This window comes from Sinohyriopsis cumingii, unplaced genomic scaffold (genome assembly GCF_028554795.1).
Source record: "Sinohyriopsis cumingii isolate HCF-2022 unplaced genomic scaffold, ASM2855479v2 utg000459l, whole genome shotgun sequence".
Lineage (NCBI taxonomy): Eukaryota > Metazoa > Mollusca > Bivalvia > Unionida > Unionidae > Sinohyriopsis > Sinohyriopsis cumingii.
The window spans coordinates 1258360-1279317 of NW_028315902.1; positions in this window are offsets into that span (position 1 = coordinate 1258360).

A 20958-nucleotide genomic window follows, 5' to 3' on the forward strand; every position below is an offset into this window, starting at 1 on the left:
AGTACAATCGCTTCATTCATAATGATCCCAAAAATACAATCGCTTCATTCATAATGATCCCAAAAGTACAATCGCTTCATTCATAATGATCCCAAAAGTACAATAGCTTCATTCATAGTGATCCTAAAAGTACAATCGCTTCATTCATAATGATCCCAAAAGTACAATCGCTTCATTCATAATGATCCCAAAAGTACAATCGCTTCATTCATAATGATCCTAAAAGTACAATCGTTTCATTCATAATGATCCTAAAAGTACAATCGCTTCATTCATAATGATCCTAAAAGTACAATAGCTTCATTCATAATGATCCCAAAAGTACAATCGCTTCATTCATAATGATCCCAAAAGTACAATCCCTTCATTCATAATGATCCCAAAAGTACAATCGCTTCATTCATAATGATCCTAAAAGTACAATCGTTTCATTCATAATGATCCTAAAGTACAATCGCTTCATTCATAGTGATCATAAAAGTGCAATAGCTTCATTCATAATGATCCTAAAAGTACAATCGCTTCATTCATAATGATCCTAAAAGTACAATCGCTTCATTCATAGTGATCCTAAAAGTACAATCGCTTCATTCATAATGATCCTAAAAGTACAATCGCTTCATTCATAATGATCCTAAAAGTACAATAGCTTCATTCATAATGATCCTAAAAGTACAATCGCTTCATTCATAGTGATCCTAAAAGTACAATCGCTTCATTCATAATGATCCCAAAAGTACAATCGCTTCGTTCATAATGATCCTAAAAGTACAATAGCTTCATTCATAATGATCCTAAAAGTACAATCGCTTCATTCATAGTGATCCTAAAAGTACAATCGCTTCATTCATAATGATCCCAAAAGTACAATCGCTTCATTCATAATGATCCCAAAAGTACAATCGCTTCATTCATAATGATCCTAAAAGTACAATCGTTTCATTCATAATGATCCTAAAAGTACAATCGCTTCATTGATACTGATCTTGTAAAGTAACCGTTTCATTCATGATGATCTTAAAAGCAATAGTTTCATTTATATTGATATTAACTCATTAACCCCTGGCGCCACGTGCTTGCGTCATTGTGAAGACTTAACCAAATTTGAATCTTCCTTGCGTATTTGATCATTTGTGCAACAATATTGCACATAAATTACAAAACTAGCCATTTCTTGGCAATTTGTAAGAAATTTCCATGACACTTGTTAACTCATTAACCCTTGGCGCCACGTATATGCGTCAGAAGGTAGTACCCAACTTCCGAGCTCTGAAACATCAAGATAACTTAGGACATACCAAAGTAGGTGTATTACAGAAAAGTAGACAGATGTATACACCAAATAATATGGACTTTTAAATGTATTTTTGAGACCCGATTCTTTTCACCAAAAACATTTGCTAACGTCGGAATCGGATTTTGTGTCTGGATTTTAGACCATAATGTAATAATCGGGACTTCGCTTCGAAAAATTTAGAGATATTACGAGATCGGGATGTAGATGAGGAAATACCCCCTAGTATTGCGTCACGGTACCACGTGATCTGTCGTCTTATCAAAACTCAGAAAAACTCGGCAATTTACGGAATCGTGGTATCTTCCATGCAATAAAATCATTACCCGCTTACGATATTTAATTTACAAACATGACAGTCGAATTAAAATCTGTAGAGAATTACATATGTAAAAGGAAAATTTTGATTTCTAGTCTCCTTTAAATCTACCTTGTGCTAAAAATATACCATAACATCACTGTGCCCGGCTGCCGCCATACTGTTTTCGGACAAAGTACCGAGAGACGCTTAGTAACACGTAGTAAATCGCGACATATATGCAATTTTTAAAAAAAATTTTTTTTTTTACTTCCCTCACTATGTAATGTTTTCGTATATTAAACTATAATATGTGAGCGTGTACAGTAATAATTTTGTACATTTCATTTCTTTGTCATCCGTTTATATTGTTTTCCAATCTTCGTTTAGTAAAACTCTCCTATGTGCATATTATATGTGTGTGTGTGTGTGTGTGTGTGTGTGTGTGTGTGACTTAGATTTATTTAAAGTAGCTTTAAAAAAATACTCAGTCATATCGCTACGATGTATGCAGCGTGGCAGTTTATAGTGATGCCTAGCACTGGGGCATCATGCCGCAGACTTGCAGCATGATGTCTCACCCTGTCACATTATCGTAACACTGGGGCCGACCAGTCCTAACACTAACCTCTTAATGCTGAGCGCCTGTTAGTACCATTTTTATAAGTCTTTTGTATGACTCTGCCGGGGATTGAACCCACGACCTCCCGCAGCAGTATGTATGTATTTATGTGTCCCAAATGAATGTGTTGAAACCAATTATATTTATTGATATCTACTTCGTTTTCTTTTCGGTTAGTGTTTGTGTGTAAAATATGTATTATTTTAAGAATGGCTGTTACCATTAAAGACAGCAGTTTTTGTGTTGTTGTTTCCATGAATACATGCAGAAAATTATACCTCCCGACAAAATTTAATTGTACATATATTTTAATTAAGGAAATGTATTACCTACGTAGTATAAATATAATCAACCAGTCCTGCTCTTTTCTACACCATAACTCTGACGAACATAATGCATTCTGTTTTGTTCTAAACCGTCATTCAAAATTACGATTTGTTTGTAAACAGTCAAAATAAATTTACTCTCTTCTTTTCTTAACTTTGTTACAAATTACCACATCAGAATCAGAAAAGATTAATATAATCACTAACGCATAATACCAACAAAACAAACAAACAAACAAATAATACCCCAAAACACACATTGATGCATTGTTTTTAAATATATGGAATATCTATGCAACATTTCTAGATTATACAAGCATATCACATCAAATAAGCAGAGTGTAATTGTATGCGCTAAACAAAATGTAAGAAATGGTCACTTACTATGTACACCCCTCTCTATTTAAAACATGAATCACATATAAGAATACTTCATTGACATTATTTAATGGGGGGGGGGGGCTGGCAGTTCTCATGGAAAATGTAATTGTATATATCCTTTAATTAAGGAAATGTATTATTCACATAGCATAAATATAATTTACCAGTACGTTCCCTTCAACAAGATGACTCTAATGAACATAATTCATTCTTATGTGTTCTAAACTATCATTAAAAATTAGGATTTGTTTGTAAAATGGACACTGAAATAAACATATAAATTTTCTCTCTTCTTGTCTAATCACTAATGCATAATACCTCCCCCCCCCCGCCCCGAAAACATAGATACATTGCTTTTAAACTTATGGTTGTTGTTGTTGGGTTTAACGCCATTTTTCAGCACACGATAGGCTATGCATGGCGGCCAGTATTAATGGTGGAGTAAGAACCCGGGAAAACCCCGGAAAGAACCACCGACCCACGAGAAGCTACTGGCAAGCTTTCTCACATACCCACATTAGCCGAATCCGAGACTCGAACCCACGCAGACAGAGGTGAGATGGCAGTGATCCGTAACGGAAAGCGCTTTAGACCACTCGGCCACTCGGGGCCCCTAAACTTATGGAATACATATTAAAGATTTCAAGATTCTACATGCATAATATCACATCAACTAAGCAGAGTGTAATTTTGTGCGCTAAACGAAATATAAGAAATAGTCACTTTCCTACATACATCACTTTCCTACATACATCTGTGTGAATGTTAAAACATTAATCAAATATAAGAATACTTTTCATCGGCTTTATTTAATGGGGTGGGGGTGGGGGTGGGGGTGGCAGTTCCCTTGGAATTTTCATCTCAAAATATTCTGGGTGTATCTATCGGTGATGAAATGCAAGCAATTTGTGTATTATAGTGTTCTAGAAAGATTCATCAAATTTGATTATATGATTTATACAGTCTGCAGGCTTAAGCACCACTGTAACAAAATATTGGAATGCACATCTGTATTCAGATATTCAAATTTAACGTCTGGTACATTGTTTTCAGTAAGAACAATAATACAAACAATATCACGGAAAAGAACACTGAATGCCATTACACCGGTTCGCCGTGTCCAAAAGGCTATTTTTAGAAAATGACATCACTGCGTGCGACGTTTCACAAAGGTAAAAAGTACAAGCGCCTATAGCAATATATGCCCGAGTTCATTGCACTTTGGTACATTTAAATATAACAGAGCAATGACCTGTCGGCAACAAAACGAAGCAGACGACAATCAGAGCAACGTCTGCCGTTTATGCTATACTAGAAAAGGTTGATAGCCATTGAATATATTCGAAAATATAGCTAAGAAATGGTTTTCTTTGGTGCTTTATGGCACAGGAACACAAGCTGGTTATTTAGTGACGAGGCAGTTGGAGTTGATGCACGGAGCAATGAGGGTTGAATGGTTTATTATTATTATTATTAGTAGTAGTAGTAGTGTCTGTTTCATTTTCGCGACACTTATTATTGCAACAAAATATTTGATTTAAGATGCAGATAAGGTTAATTACTTTGGCATTCTTGAATTCAGTGTTTGCTAATTGTTTAACTTATCTCGTCTTTATTTTAAAAAGAGTTTTAGCACTACTGGTCACGGACCAGAAAGGCATATGGGAGGATCTGTTGCCCATTGTCCGATGTCCGTCCGCCGTTTTGCCCAAGTTTATCATAGCTGATCCTACTAAATTACTTGGAAGATTGCCGTGAAATTCCACATACCCTTAATCCCAGGGTATAATCGGTCCTAAATGAATATGATGCTTTTTATGTTCGCCACAGCAGCCATCTTGAAAATCTTGTAATGGCTTCACCTCCTTAATGAATGATCATCTCACCAATGTGTTTTTACTAAGACTTTTATGATGTCACGTTCGTTCTAAATGAAAACGATGCTGATCTGACCTCCAGTATGATAGCAAAAGAAGTCATCTTGAAAATCTGGTTATCGCTATTCCTATCTGAATAGAAAGTCGCGTCGATATGTTTTCACCACACAGCTTCTTATTATGTTTAGTTAATCCTAATTTCGAGCAGACTTTCAATGCTTTTACCAATGTAGTCATCTTGAAAATGCTATTATCGACAGGCCTCCTGCATGGATAGTCCTATCAACACGAGGTTTTTATTTAAAAACATCATACGATGTCTTGTTGATCTTTACAGAAAAGTGCCGATCTGAAACCCAGTATGGCCTACACGGCGGCCATCTTGAAAATTAATTTGCTACTCTTCTTAGATAGAAAGTCATAAAGACATATTATGGTATCTAGTTGGTTCGAAACGAAAATGGCACCCTGCTTACATACAATAAGGCTGCCACAATGAACGTATTGAAAATCTTGTTACTAATTCTTTTAAATGGACGGTGATATAAACACATGTGGCTTTCACCATATTGTGGGTTATGGTGGATGTCGTTCGAGATCTTCTCGACTCCTTAAGGTTTTCGGTTATCTATATCTGGAAGATGATCAACCATGGTGTTATTATGCCCAGATCGAGTAAATAATAACATAAAATATGAAATTAATGGATGGAATAACAACCGAGCAAATATAAAGAATAGCATAACACGAGCCCCAATATGTAAAATACAATTTAATCAATTACATAAAAAATGACATGCGAAAGACACGCTTTCTCTCAAAAATAAAGTTACAAAATTAATTCACTAACCATTCTGTTACTAAATAACATATGATCTTGTGACTCATCGAACTCAGATTACCGGCATGACAACATTTTCTGGTGCTTCCGGTCTTTCCCAAATCACTGCTGGTGATTGGTCCACTTTCCCCCCTCTCTCTCCTATTCAGGCCATCAATTCGTAGTTGCGGACTGCACTCTCTTTCCCACTGTGCAGTCAGGTGTGTACAGAGCTTTTTACTTTAAATGCAAAAGATAACACCCAGACTAAACACATATCAAGATTTCCTTCTCCTGGGATCAACAAATATTTCCACTCTCGTTCGTCAGATCTCGTCTATCTAATTCAAAAGAACTAGCAATGGTAATTCGCACTTAATACACAAACAACCTATTATCATAAATTGATGTCTGGTTAGCGGCAACCACATTCTTAAATGAGTACCATGACATAATTAGGCCTCTTTAAATAAACCGTCACACCCCGCTATGTCTATAAATTTACCAGATGAACTATGCCACACGTTAACTCGATTCTCAGCTTAAAAGAAATTACAACTTAATTACACGCCAACTAATTGATTTCACTCCTTGTCCTAGCTATGTTACTTTGCCAATTAGTGATTCAGACACAGATTTTCAGACATAAAAAATCATCCATAGCATAAATGATACAAATCATTCAGACACATAGTTCACATATTCACCCACTTTACGTCAGAAGAAATACATAAAATCTTATAATACATGATTCCAATTACATATCAAACCTCTAAATCCAAACTCATTCATAAAAACGAAATATGGTAAGATTTCTGACAAATATGAATAAAAAGGCATTTATTATTTCCAAACACAAAAAATTTGAAGCATGAATTTGAAATGACTAATTTCAGCAATAATTACACACTTATCTCAAAGAACATATATTGCTTGCAATTGAGACTAACCTTGTGCTTCTCTGAGTTCTCGTTCGCTTATCATTAGATAATTCCCCCGTATTTCTCTTGCTACGGGTCTTTAACAGTTCCTGACCCCCTTGTCCTTTCGAAAATTTGTTTAACGACATAAACTTCTTATCAGTTTTCTCTGAGTCCCTTAGACTTTCCCCGTTGGCAGAAGAAAATAAAACTTGGACTGATGGGGGGGTGGGGGGCTATTTTAAAAACCCTGAATTCCGTCTCTTTAGCTCAGTCAATCAGAATTACTACTTTACCAACCAGAAATCGTATTCACCCCCAATGAAGTCAGGATAATTCCCTGTAGTTCACTTTGCTAATAAATATTCTGGAAAATATTTTATGACACCTGTTTTAAATGGAACACAACTTCGAAAAAATCTTCCCTGGTTTCCGTTTTTTTTTCACTTTAACACTATGATCTCAGGTTACCATTACACTCTTCCGTGTCTTGAACCGTTACACAAACTAGCCTCTAATTTAAAGTCAAGCTGCAAAGCTATGGCGATCCTAGCCAATACGTCAGTCTTAATGTTTACTTGTCACGCTGTGCTGACCCCAGCAAAATGCACTACAAAGAATGTATTTTTAAATGTATGCATTTGACAATACACACAGTTTCTCCTCTGAAATTCTTATGTTTTCACTGAATGTTAAAAGTACATCAATATCACATGTTTCTTTTCTTTTTGCAGGTCTCATGGTAAAATATTAGGATTAATTGGTTAGTCATGATGAAAGAAACAATAGCTTGAATCTCATCCAGATACTCATTCTGATCTAAGTGCACAAGAGTGTGTCTTTGACGGACAGATTTAGCTTCCGCAGGAGTTGTTTTATGGTACGTGCTTATTAAAGCCAAGCAGGTGAAATGCTTTTTACTTTGAACTGAATTTTCCACTGTAAATATTTGTTCTAAACCTTATTTTTTATTTACTATGAATTTGCAAACTCCAGAAATCATTAAAGTCATTTGTAAGTGAATTGGTGTCTGAGAAGAAATTTCTCTGTTAAATTGTATTGAGTAATTGTATATGTGTGGTCAGTTTCAGTGGCTACGTATCAATGAATTTATTTGATATGTCGCTTTGTAAGTTTAGGAGGGTCCCACACATTAGTATATCAATATTCCATCATGGTCTAATGTTAATTGATCAAACTTTGACCTCTCCAGATTAGCTAGACTTGTTGTTGTATTACACCCCACCCCCACCCACCCACACACATCCCACAACATGATTGCTGCTATTAGCATCTCCAGAATGATAATGAAGGTTAGGAACTGCTTGTTTTATATCAGTCTAAAAGTACTTATAAAGCACACTATTTACTTAAATGTGTGATGTCTTTAAGTTTGCTAGAAGAGTTTACAGAAACTTTTCACTTCTGTCATTGACAACTAACATAGCATTTCTGTCATTCCCTCTTAAAATTTATAACTTCCAAATCTCTTCTTGACATTCATGAAATATTGTAAATGAATTTGATTCTGTCCAGATGCTATGGTGGTAAACAAAGACCAAAAGTATTGTAGGTTGCAAACAATTTGAAATCTTTCAAGAAATGCAGTCAGTCATAACTCATAATGTAAATAATACAGTGCTTTTTGCCGCAAAGTAGTCACTTTTCTAAAAGCATAATACCATTTTAAGTTTTGCGCATAAAAAGTTTTCATTTATACCATTTTAATAGATAATGTCTAAATATGTGACGTGTACACAACCTTTGACATTTTCGGCCAAACTTTTAAGGTGGCAGGATCCAGTTTCCTAAATTGGCCCCTGGAAAATTTCTTAACTTAAGGCTATGGTGTGACTTTTTCAGCTATTAATGTTCACCATTTAAAAATTGGGATATTTTTGTGAGCTAGGTGTTTCGGTCTTGTGTTGTTCTTGATATTGATGACAGGCATGTACACCTTCCATAGTTACTTTGCAGTATGTTGATAGTGAAATACCAATAGTCGGCTAGGAATAAGAGCTTGCCTCCCATACAGTAAATATATGGGTTTGGCGCAAGTAGAATATCTCAAAAAACTTGATGACAACTATTTTCAGTTGCATCAGCCTGTTTAGTACACACTGTTTTTGCAGAAATGTCATCTAGGAAGAAGATTTGTGTTTGCACTGTGAGCATCACATGGTGTAAAATTATGACCCTGGGACATGAGAACTGCAGATAGAAATTAGGGGTTGGGGTGCATAAACTTCTGCTATGAACTGCCATTTACTTCTTTGGTCAAGTGGGTAATATTCTTATGCTTTGTTTTAATATAGATATCCAAAAAAATATGGACCTTTTTGACCTCACTTGTGTATTTGATTTTTTTATGATTTTTTATACTAGGTCGCTGATTGCGGCATTAAATCTGCCCTCTAATGATTGAGCTGTATCGGCTGAATGTGGGTCACACGATTTCTACAACTACCGATGCCAACAGATCTAGTATTTAGTTATGTAACATCATCATGGGGACGCACTTCTATTTTATACAATATTTGCTTCATCTTTCTTAAGTTACTTATCTGGTTTCTCATCACCAAAGCCATGTATGATACCTAAATTGTACAATTATATTTCCTTTTGTTCCAAATTCTGACCAATCGATACATTTTATTGTGACATTAGTATCAAAAGAACATATATATGTGCATCCAGAAAAGTAAAGTTAAATACGTATCGAACTTCGAGCATCTGCATTTTTAGATCAACTGCCGTTATATACAGTAGTACATCGAAAACTTGGAATGCTGTGGCCCAGATTTTGTCCCTTTTCGGCTTTACAGAGACACTCTTCCGAATCAGATCACAATACGAATATATTCCATGTCTATTTTTAGAGCATTTTTCCTCTCTCATTTTGGTGGTGACACAAGCGTTATATTTTATGCTTTTTTTGGTAGGGATTTAAAGGTAATTGTTTATTCTTAAGAATATGATCTTATTGTGTGGTTCTTTGTGTGTATTTCGGTGGCTGTGTACAGTGAGTAATAGGGCCTTGGTGATGATCCGGAAGTGAGATCTGTGTTCATTGCACGTTGCTTTGTTTACAGTCCATTCTCTCAAAGAAATGTCGGTGAACATATGACAAGTACTTCACCGTGAAGTCATCTTTTATGGTATTTTGGATTAACATGTGATCTGTATTGATTATCACACAGTGGAAAGTTCTGTATTAATAAACAAATGTAGAGACTATATATGAACATTAATTGTGTTCTCGGTCCATGCAACACGTGTATTTTAGTATCAGGAAAGGGCGAGTTTTCGAGGTTGAAATCACGAGAAGTGTGTGTGTTGGTATTGTTGTTGTTATTTTAAACCATTTTTCACTCACTAACTGAAGAATCATTTTCATCTGTCCTTATAAAATCAGCAATATGGAGGGAAAATAAAGCATTTCCTTTAATCATTATCAAAGTTATCACAGCTCCTGAGCAATAAATAAAGATCAACAAATGTTCTGGTCACCATGCCAATACGCAATTTTTTAGTCACAAGACAAAGACGCATCGGCCATAGTGTTGTATTTGGACTTTCTATGTTCTGTATTTGAAATGGTCGTTTCAAACCACGATAACATTACATGTGATTCCCACTGAAAACATTCAAAATGGAACCGTTCCTTCTTAATTTTTTTTCTAAATAGCTTGCATAATTATACCGAGGTATACATGTAAAGGTATTGTATTTCCGACGTCATCGTCAACGTTAAAGTTTTGCGTTAATAATTATGAAGTGAATACAGAGGAATACATACATCACTGCACAGATACATATGAGACACTGGATTCGCGAAACCTGTGTTTTCCTTCTATATCGAATATCTGAAAGAAATAATGTTTACTACTCAATACTTCACTTGTTAATGTGATTTTCAGAGAGAGAGAGAGAGAGAGAGAGAGAACCCACCTACTTTCCAAAGCACACTCTAAATTTTCAGAGAAAGATAGTATTGTCAAATGAAATAGAACACATTTAACTTGTACTAATGAAAACGAAAGGTTCGGGTTCGTGATACAAATTTCATGTATAAATATAAGTGCACAAAATTTAGCTTGTGTAATTTAAAGATACGAGGAATAGAAATTTCACTTTTTATAGAACTGTGTAATACAATGACATGCAAATGAGTATAAAAAAGCCAAAAGAAAAAGGCTGAAACACGCTAGCATACAGAAAGCATCCCAGCCCTATAACAGTAAACTGGGCCGTATCCGATCTATGTAGGGTGAATATATATTATAAAGATAGACAATATAGTGAGTTTTTCATATACACGCCTGTCCAGAGCAGATCACCGAAAACGAACACGAAAGAAAAAACACATTACTCGTACGTGCAAGGCCCTTTTTATTTCAGACACTGACGTTCTAGCTGTTACTCTTCAACTTCAGATTTTCCGGACTAGGCATAAGAAAAATATAGATTTCCACGGCTAAGTATACAAAACGATTAAAAAAAAAAAAAACACGTCTTAAGGACGTAGACTGACAATAAAGCATAACGTAAAGTAAAGTGCATCTTTCATACTCCATAAAAAGATGACTACAGGACGACAGGCAACTGCGTTGAACTAGGTTTGGTTCCTTTGTTGCATTATGCAGTAATAAAAACAATTACAAGACTAACTATTTCCACAATGTACTAAATACATACTTTTACGACTCTATGGAGTAACGTAAGTAACAGAAGAAAAAAACGTGTTACGACTCTATTGTCTTAAACTAAGTAACATTTGTGAAATTAAACAAATAATTTATTTCCTTAGGATACAAAGTGCAAATTTAAAAATGAGCTTACAGTATGGTGAATTAAATCCCAAATAGTGCTAAAACTTCTAACACAAATCCGAATGTATGAAGTTTCAAATGAATTCCAGTTGTATTCCAAATAAATGTCGATACTGAATGTGTTTATGTGCCTGAAGTATCGAATGTACTAATACGCCTATAGTCTCGAGTGTAAAGATGTGTTAACAGTCCTTTGATGCAATAACATTATACAAAATGTCCTTGTCTGAATTCACTAAAATCACAATAAATGTTTCTGTCGGGGGCTCCGAGTGGCTCTCCGTTACGAATCATTGCCATCTCACCTCTGTCTGCGTGGGATCGAGTCTCGGATTCGGCCAATGTGAGTATGTGAAAAAGCTTGCCAGTAGCTTCTCGTGAGTCGGTGGTTATTTCTGGGGTTTTCCAGGGTTCTTCCTCCACCATTTATAATGGCCGCCATGTATAGCCTATCGTGTGCTGAAAAATGGCGTTAAACTCCACAACAACAACATATGTTTCCGTCCAAGAATATTACTGAACACTTTTTATAATTCCAGTGAAAAATAAGTTGAATAAATAAACCAACCTAAAGATGTTAAGGCAAGAATAAGTAATTTTTCGGGTAAACAAGACTATGTACACGTCTACTTGACCTAGGTAACACTTGGCATTTTCTGGGGGGAAAAGCCCTCTGTTTACTTAAAGTAATCTTCTATTCCAGAAGGTTTTAAGGTCAGAATCAAGACTAAAAACATGTTTACCATTAATGATTATCTGAATATTTAATCCACACTCAGAAAAATATTAGCTATGTATTATGTTATTTACCACACAAAAAAATGTCACTGGTCAGGTAGACCATTTACTTGATTTTGTACAAAGTCTAGTACAAAATACAGATATACACAACATACAATCATTAAGAAAAGTCAACAAACAATACAAATTAATATACTTAACAAGCAAACCCGATAAATTTAGTACAATTCAACAAATAAGTCAAGTCACAAGAATACAAAGTGAAAATTCACAAGGAACTTACTATTGTGAATTAAATCCCAAACAATTCTAATATTTTCATCACAAGTCCAAAATTATAGTTTTCCGTTCCGAATGAATTCCATGTCATGAATATGTTGACGTACCAATAATACTGAATGGGTTGATGTGTCAAGTCTTGATGCATCACAATGATATGATCTAGAACGTCTTTGAATGAACTCAAAATAATCCCAACATAGTGTTTTAGTCTGAACAGGTAATGAGCACTTTGTAATTACAATGAATAATTTAAACAATGATTCCTCTCAAATTAAAACTGAAGACAACTAAAATATTGATATATAAATAAGAATGAAATAATTGTTTACTTTTCTTCCATATATAAAGACTGTCACCCAGGTCATCTACAATGGAAATGTTCATCGAATTCGTAAACAAATTAGGTCTGTTTACTTAACATTTTGCAAGCATTATGACAAAATCAGATAGGCCATATATTTTCCAAGGGAAAAATCAAAGTCCTGAACTCAAATCCAAGTAAACATATTGTTTACAAATGATCATTATCTTAAAGTATAATCTTCAATCATGGACAAAAGTTATATATATAATATGTTGTTAACAAATGATCATTACAATCTATAATCAATAACAAAAATTAAACAAACAGAACTGACATACATAACAATACACCACCATAGTATGATAGATATATTTTCATGAATGATTATGCTTACTAAATTATTTCTAGTAATCTCTGCATGCTAACCACTGCGCACCAAGACCTGAAAATAATAATAATAATAATAATAATAATAATAATAATAACAATAATATTAAAAATAACAACAATAATAATTATAATTATTATAATTATTATTATAATTATAATTATTATTATTATTATTATTATTATTATTATTATTTTAGTTGTTGTTGTTATTATTATAATTCATTCATAAATTCTGATACAAAAGTGTTTCATTCATCCATTCTTCAAACTTTCCCTGTCTGTATTTCACTTGGTATGTTTGTACTTAACATACGCGCGCACAGACACACAGAGTAAGGAGGTCATGTACTGCAGCTTAGTCAGGAATGTTATGAGTAAATTGCAGATATAAGCCAAATATAAACGGTGTGGTTCAAAGATCTGTGAATCCTTATAAGTTCCTCTCATGTGTTTAGTGTTACATCTGCACGAGTTTTCGTCTTCAACTCCGTATTCTTCCCGAATCTGGCATAGCTTTCCAAAAAACTTTCTGAGCCAACAAAAGCTTTCGAAGCCAACAAAAACGTACATGAAATAGTGACCGTATTCTCTTTTCTATCACCGGATTAAAAAAAGGAATCTTATTATTTAGTGCCGTTTTATATTTTCATCTAGAACATGGAAATATATTTAATATATGTAAGGGAGGGGTGATTTATAAAAACAACGATTTACCTGGATCATTAACCCCAATTTATCTTTAGTTTTTACCCCAAAACCAATACATATACATGATTATTGTGAATCTCATTCAAATTCATAACAATGAAAAGATTACCTTAAAGTTACACTGACCGGCTGACCTCAGTACAGTGAATATAAGCAACATCAAACATTTTTACAGGTAAATTCATCTAGTTACCTAGATAAGGCCGTTTTGGGGACAACACTACGTTAGTACGGTAGATACGTTCGAGTGACCGCTGTAAGTGGTAAGAAACCACTGTTTGCTTCGGAAACACTTGTCCTTTGACCGCAGAAAGCAAGCAACCGTTTAGAACACGACCTAATTAGGCAGTTCGGGTATGTTATTACTAACAATAATTCAAGTTGTACTATTAGCTTTGTCTGTCCAAGCAAATCAGTGGAAACAAAGTAACTGAAATGTGAAATAATCAGACAAAAACATTAATATTAAATCTGGTACTAGATTTCCTTTACCTGTTTTTGTTGTCGTTGCACTTTTGACATTTTGTTTACTAAAAGATTATTGTGAGCAGTTTCTTTCATCGTTTAAATACATCTTACGATTCAAACGTTATAATGAAAAAAAAATGTATTGAACACTCAGTGTCAGATGAATACTGTTGCTCTGGAACCAAATTTGAAATTTATTGTCTATCAGAAGTGAACAACATTACATGAAAACAATACTGCAAGGAAGGTTTAAGACATGCTGGTTAAAAGTTAAAGAAGTATGTACACCATATATGACTTTAGGAGTACGGAGAGATAAATTTAATAATAACAAATGAATTTAATAATACACTATATAAACAATGCAAAACAAAAGCTAAAACAACGATAAAGCAAAAATAAATACAAGTAGTACCTTTGATTATAATATACACATATCAAGCAGACATATATAAAACATGACTTTCTTAAAACTATTAATCTCCCTCTTTTCTTCATCTTCGCTAGCCAAGGTTCTCATGTGTTAACCCTATCTACACCTTCACTTACCGCACAGATATTACAGAGCTTTGTCCTAGTGACATCTATTGCATTTCACCAGTTGTCTCCCTTAGTATGTAATGGCAACTAACCAATAGCGTGTAACAGCGGTGCGTTGTACGTCGGCTGAAAACGGTGAAGGCAATCGGCTTCGAATGGATATTTTGTAACATCGAAATTATGATTATGTATCAGAGAGAAGCCATTATATGTGTATTTGTGGGAAAGGATGTATTTGTACAAACACGGACCGGTAGTAGAAAATTATTTATTAGTCCATTCCAGTTGTGTGCTTCACTTTTGTCTCGATCTTGTAGGAATAGTGTTCAGATTTGAACAACTTGGTTTTGATTGCATGCGGTGCCATGCTGCCGCATCGAATGAAATTCATAAACCCGAAACAACGAAGTATCTGAAGGATATGCCAAGGTGTAGATAGGGTTAACACATCGGAACCTTGGTTAGCGACGTCTTTTCTAAAGTTTACTTACAAAACAGGATATCCCATTTCAGCTTTCTACTGCAGAATTATTTGATCACTGTGCCATACTTCTTAATTCCAATGAAAATAACAGAAAGAAAACTCATTTATCATTCAGCAAATGCGAAGAATGCGCAAAGAAACGACAAAACAATCATGTAATATTCAATGGGAGAAAACGATGAATTGCCATTCTGTCCGCAACATATCGATGTACATTTTAGACACATACCAGTATTTTTCGCGTCTCTTGAGCTCTCGTTGGATGAAGGGTCTATTTGGCGATATGTAGAGAATATTTCTGTATAAAATCCTATTTTGTGCGACTTGTAAATAAATCCACGTGGAGTAACTCAACCCATTTTCCTGTAGCCATTTTGAATTTCGTACTAGACATGGCTGTTACCAAATACCAGTAGGTGTCTATACTGTACGCGGGAGTGTTCCGGGAAGATTTACATGCATCTTAAATGCACATTTTAATGAACAGGTGACCTCTAATAAACAAATCATCCATCAGAATCAAAATAAATTTGGGTGTCTGATTTATCGGACTAATTAACTGGAGGGTGACTGAATACAGCTAAATCACATGAAGGTTGTGGATTGAAATAAATATTAAAACAGCAGAAAGCTAAATTGTACCCTCCACAAAAAAAATTTGGAAAAATTCAACAACACTAAGCAGCAACTGGCAGAGAAGAGACGGCACGCTCCTACAAAACATTAAAATTAGACTGCAACCACTGGAGTTCTTACAAAGCATCATTTCAATTGGACAGTCGTGTCAGAAATTGTACACACATCTTTGAAAAACATTGCAGTTTGCCACTCTTCGTGTCTGTGAAATGAAGGCTCACAGCCGATGGTACACTAAATGGAACATGATATCCTATTTCAGATTTCTACTGCAGTTATTTGATCAATGTTCATAATTCTTAACTCCAATGAAAAGAACAGAAAGAAAAAACTCATTTATCATTACCTCCATTCAGTTTTATTAGGAAATGCGATATAATACCAGATGCTTCTGAAGGTGCATGTGAGTGGAACAATCATATAAAGGATGTATTCGATATCGCAGGCGCAGAAATTACACAGGACGTGAATGTTGTATGGTCAGCATTAAATCATGCGCATTGGAGTTGATCTCCAAAGACTGCTTCACTGGCATTATGGCCCTATTAGCACTGTTCAAACTGAAATAATAAAGCAAGTAATAAATATTGTGAGACATATTGAGAAGTTCAACAAACCATGACAGGTAACTGTTGTTTCCTGTTACCAAATTTGTATGCAGTTGCCAAACTGTAACAGTGGCATTGGCCAGAAACTCATTGTGAGTGCATATTTAAAACAATGCGTACAGGACATTACATAGAGATTTCAGCAATGAAGACCTCTGGAGACGGGATGCAAGATAGTGGTTGTACAGCTGCCATTACTAATGACTACACATACACTTCTTGTACTGTAGATTTGTTTCTGAAGGCATCCCATGTGTCTCGTACGTGAAATACTAACTGTAAGCTAATATATCATGATGTAGAAAGATTCAGCCAATGTGGGCATGTGAGAAAGCTTGCCAGTAGCTTCTCGTGGGTCGGTGGTTCTTTCCGGGGTTTTCCGGGTTCTTCCTCCACCATTAATACTGGCCGCCATGTATAGCCTATCGTGCTGAAAAATGGCGTTAAACCCCACAACAACAACAACAACATGATGTAGAAACTCTACACACAGTCCATTGAGGGACAGACCGAGATGAGAACGGACTAAAATTTGAATACTGGAGAGCAAAGAGGGAGTCTGAGAAACCCACTTCCATCAGACCAACAACACCTAAATTTGAGTTGGCGATTCTGATCTTTGTTCAAGAAAATGTTCACTTGTACAGAGGTGCTTTTACAAAGCTGATTCTTTGATGTGTTGCTCTGTACCAAACTGTCTATGTTCGTTGCCTACATGATATGACGTCACAAGTATATATAAAATTTACTCACTTGGATAAGCTTTAGTACTCTTCCAACTTTTATGATTTTATTCGAAAACCAATGTTTTCGCTTTTCTGTCACTAAAATGACCGCTCCGGTGGCCTAGTGATTAGAGCGTCCGCCTCGGATGCGGGAGATCGTGGGTTCGATCCCCGGCTGAGTCATACAAAAGACTTAGAAAACTGGTACTAACAGCTTCCTCGCTTGGCGCTCAGCATTACGAGGTTAGTGTTAGGACTGGTCGGCCTGGCGTCAGGATAATGTGACTGGGTGGGACATCACGCTACATGTCTGCAACATGATGCCCCAGTGCTAGACATCACTATAAACTGCCACACTGCAGACATTGTAGTGATATAACTGAAAAATTGTTAAAGCTACGTTAAACATCCAAATCACACACACTCTCTCTCTCTCTCTCTCTCTCTCTCTCTCTCTCTCACACACACACACACACACACACACACTAAAATTAAATTCCTACCGGTCACCAGTTTGAAAATGATGGACAGCTCTGTTTAAAATGGACATGTATCCATAATTCATCAGTTGATCATATGCTATTATTACACCAAATATCGTGCTTTTAATCCTAAACCCCAATTTGTATCACCATTCTGCAGGACCATGGTAACTTGCCGACGGGACTGGTAGCCAGTTCTGTACGTGTTATACGCCGCTAATACCGGCGAAGTAGACATTATGTATTACACGAACTATTTTTCTTTTTTTAATATATTTCAAGTTTTGTAATGATGGAGTAAAAAGAGAAAATTTAAAATAAGTTTAGCACTCATAATCGCTCTTTGAAATTCAAAAGTGCAACAGTCGATTACCCCAAAAAGAAAGGAAGAAAAAAAAAGAGGAAAAAGCCCTCCCCCGAAAAAAACCCAAAACATAAAGCAAAACGATAACATATAATATCTGCGTCTCTTGCTTTGATAAAATGAAGACAAAGGATATATTTTTCAAATGGAGGTAAATAATTAGAAGTATAAATCGTGAAGAACAATAATGGCTTTCGATAAGAAAGCAATTACAACGGTATAAAAACTAAAGTCATCTTCAAATTTCACTATGCTATTATGTATAATACGTAGATATTATACTCCCTGCCCGTCCCAAAGAAACGACTGAAGCTTCATCTACAGACAGGTGATGTTTTCTATTGTAGAAAAGACATTACAAGTATTTTTCATCTTTTACTCTTACAGTAATAAATTTTCTCCTGATTGTTATATACCATGACGATATTTTCAAAGATAAGCAGTACATTTTTTCTCTCAAAACCCTCAACAGTCATTGCTACCCATAGCTTTAACAATTTTTCAGTCATATCCCTACGAAGTGCCGCAGACATGTAGCATCATGTCCCACCTGGTCACATTATCTTGACACAAGACCGACCATTCCTAACAAGAACCTCTTAATGCCGAGCGCCAAGCGAAGCGTCTGCGTGTACCATATTTACGTCTTTGGTACGGCTCGGCCGTGGTTCGAACCAGCTACCTCCGGCATCCGAAGCGGACGCTCTAACCACTTAGGCCACCGGAGCGGTTAGGTGTACTTTAAACTTACATGTTCTTCATTAGTTTTATGTGTCAGATCTTGCATCAACTAATACTAAAACATGATTGTAATCGCAGTGGTAAGAAGAAAGCATCATGGTACATGAAAGTACTTAAACATATGGTGAACAGAAAATTACATTGGAATGGCGCTATTACTACTATAATTATTCCCTCTTTCGACGATCTGACTTTCAAGTAGGAATTTGGCGTTCTGGGGAAATATAATAACTAAAACAGAAGAGATGTGTTATGTTTTATATAGTCTCAAGCTGCGCGTTACTGTATTTCATCCGCGTTTCGCCTCTAGCCAGTTGGGAAAATCATAGACCGCGCACTGCAGTCAAATAGATCTGGTTTTATTGCCGTTTGAATGTTTTTGGGCGCGTTGTGAGTAATGACGGAATGGATCAGCGTGTTTCAACTAGGTCCATCAAGTACGACCACCAGTGAAGCAAGACAAAGCTCATTGGTTCCCATATATCATGACATGTATATGAAGACGAACTGTTGATAAATACCACTTCCAGATGGTACCTAGGGTACTCTTCAAATTCAGACAGTGGCTCATTAACGGATATACATTTAAACCTTCGTTAACATTTCTGTCGAATTTCAGCATTCGATGTTCATTTTACCTTTATCTCAGGTAATGGAATCTACTGCAGGCTGAAGAATATCATTTCTGTTTCTTCCCGTTTATAAATTATTGATTATATCAGATACTGATTTAGATGTGTTCATATTAGTTTAACAGAAGCATTTATATGAAATACTCAGACTGAATACCTCCTTGACGGTCAGATATATTTACAATCAAGTTAGGTTTTGGTAATGGGTATCTGTTTATCTGCCTATTTGTCTATCTGTAAAATATTCTCTTTCTTTTTAACTTAGGTATCTATACATGCAAAAAATTAAGGATAGGAATTAAATATGAGAAGATTAAAATATGAATAAATATTTGGAAATTACCTACACCATCAGGCCAGTATTCTGGTGGTCGAATATTATATCGGATTAAACGTAACATAGGGTTTCCAGCCGCCTAGACAACATAAAACAGTACACATTAGGCTTAGCTTTCTTCAAAACATTGATTCTAAAGATTTCACATGGTAAAATCAGTCAAAACTGTTTGGGTTTATATAATTGTCAAATGCATATTTATGAAAGAGCTTAATTTCACATATAATTAATTTGTTTAATACATCTCCGTGTTTAACCGTATAGAGTTTGAAAAGAATACTTATTAATGTTCACTTCCATTAGGAGACGCTTTTCTCATTACACAAATTATTGTCTGGATTATAAATCTTCTTATGCGTACATACGTTTAATTATTATATAGTCTGTATACCTACGCAAGCAATACGCAATAACAGGAAGCAATGAAACAATGACGCGTCTATTGAGGGGCATGATTCCCAAAACACTTGCAATGTGAACATCTTTCTATGTTCACACATTTTAAATTAATCATTCTGAAAGTTAATATTCTAATCCTGTTGACGTAAAGGTAATGACTTATATAAAAATCTGGGATATATATATATATATATATATATATATATATATATATATATATATATATATATATATATATATATATATATATATATATATATATATATATATATATATATATGGCTATGAGGCAGCATGTCAATACACACAGTGTGTTGACTGTATAATGTGATGTATTGGACAGTAGTTGACTAGGCGTTGATCACTACACGGTGTGTTGGATCGTAACGGTGGAGTATTAGTCACTGTACACGGCGTATTGATGGAATAGTGTGGTATTATTCACTACATTCAGTGTGTTGGATAGTATAGTGGGGTATTGGTCGGCATAGTGCGCGCTGCCATTTGGCTTCAAATGGTCCCATAATTTAAACCTAAGATGTAATGTTAATTCCATAAACACAACAAGTTTACATGCAAACCTAAAGAGTAATATTAAGTTTCCGTTTGTCCTAATACCCCCCCCCCCGCCAGTAAACATGCGGCGTAATGTTAATTCCCGTTTGTTCCCCAAGCAGCCTAAAATTTTAAGGTCAACAACTTCTATGTAGCCCAGTTTGAGATCAGTACTTTTAATAAAGTAACCTC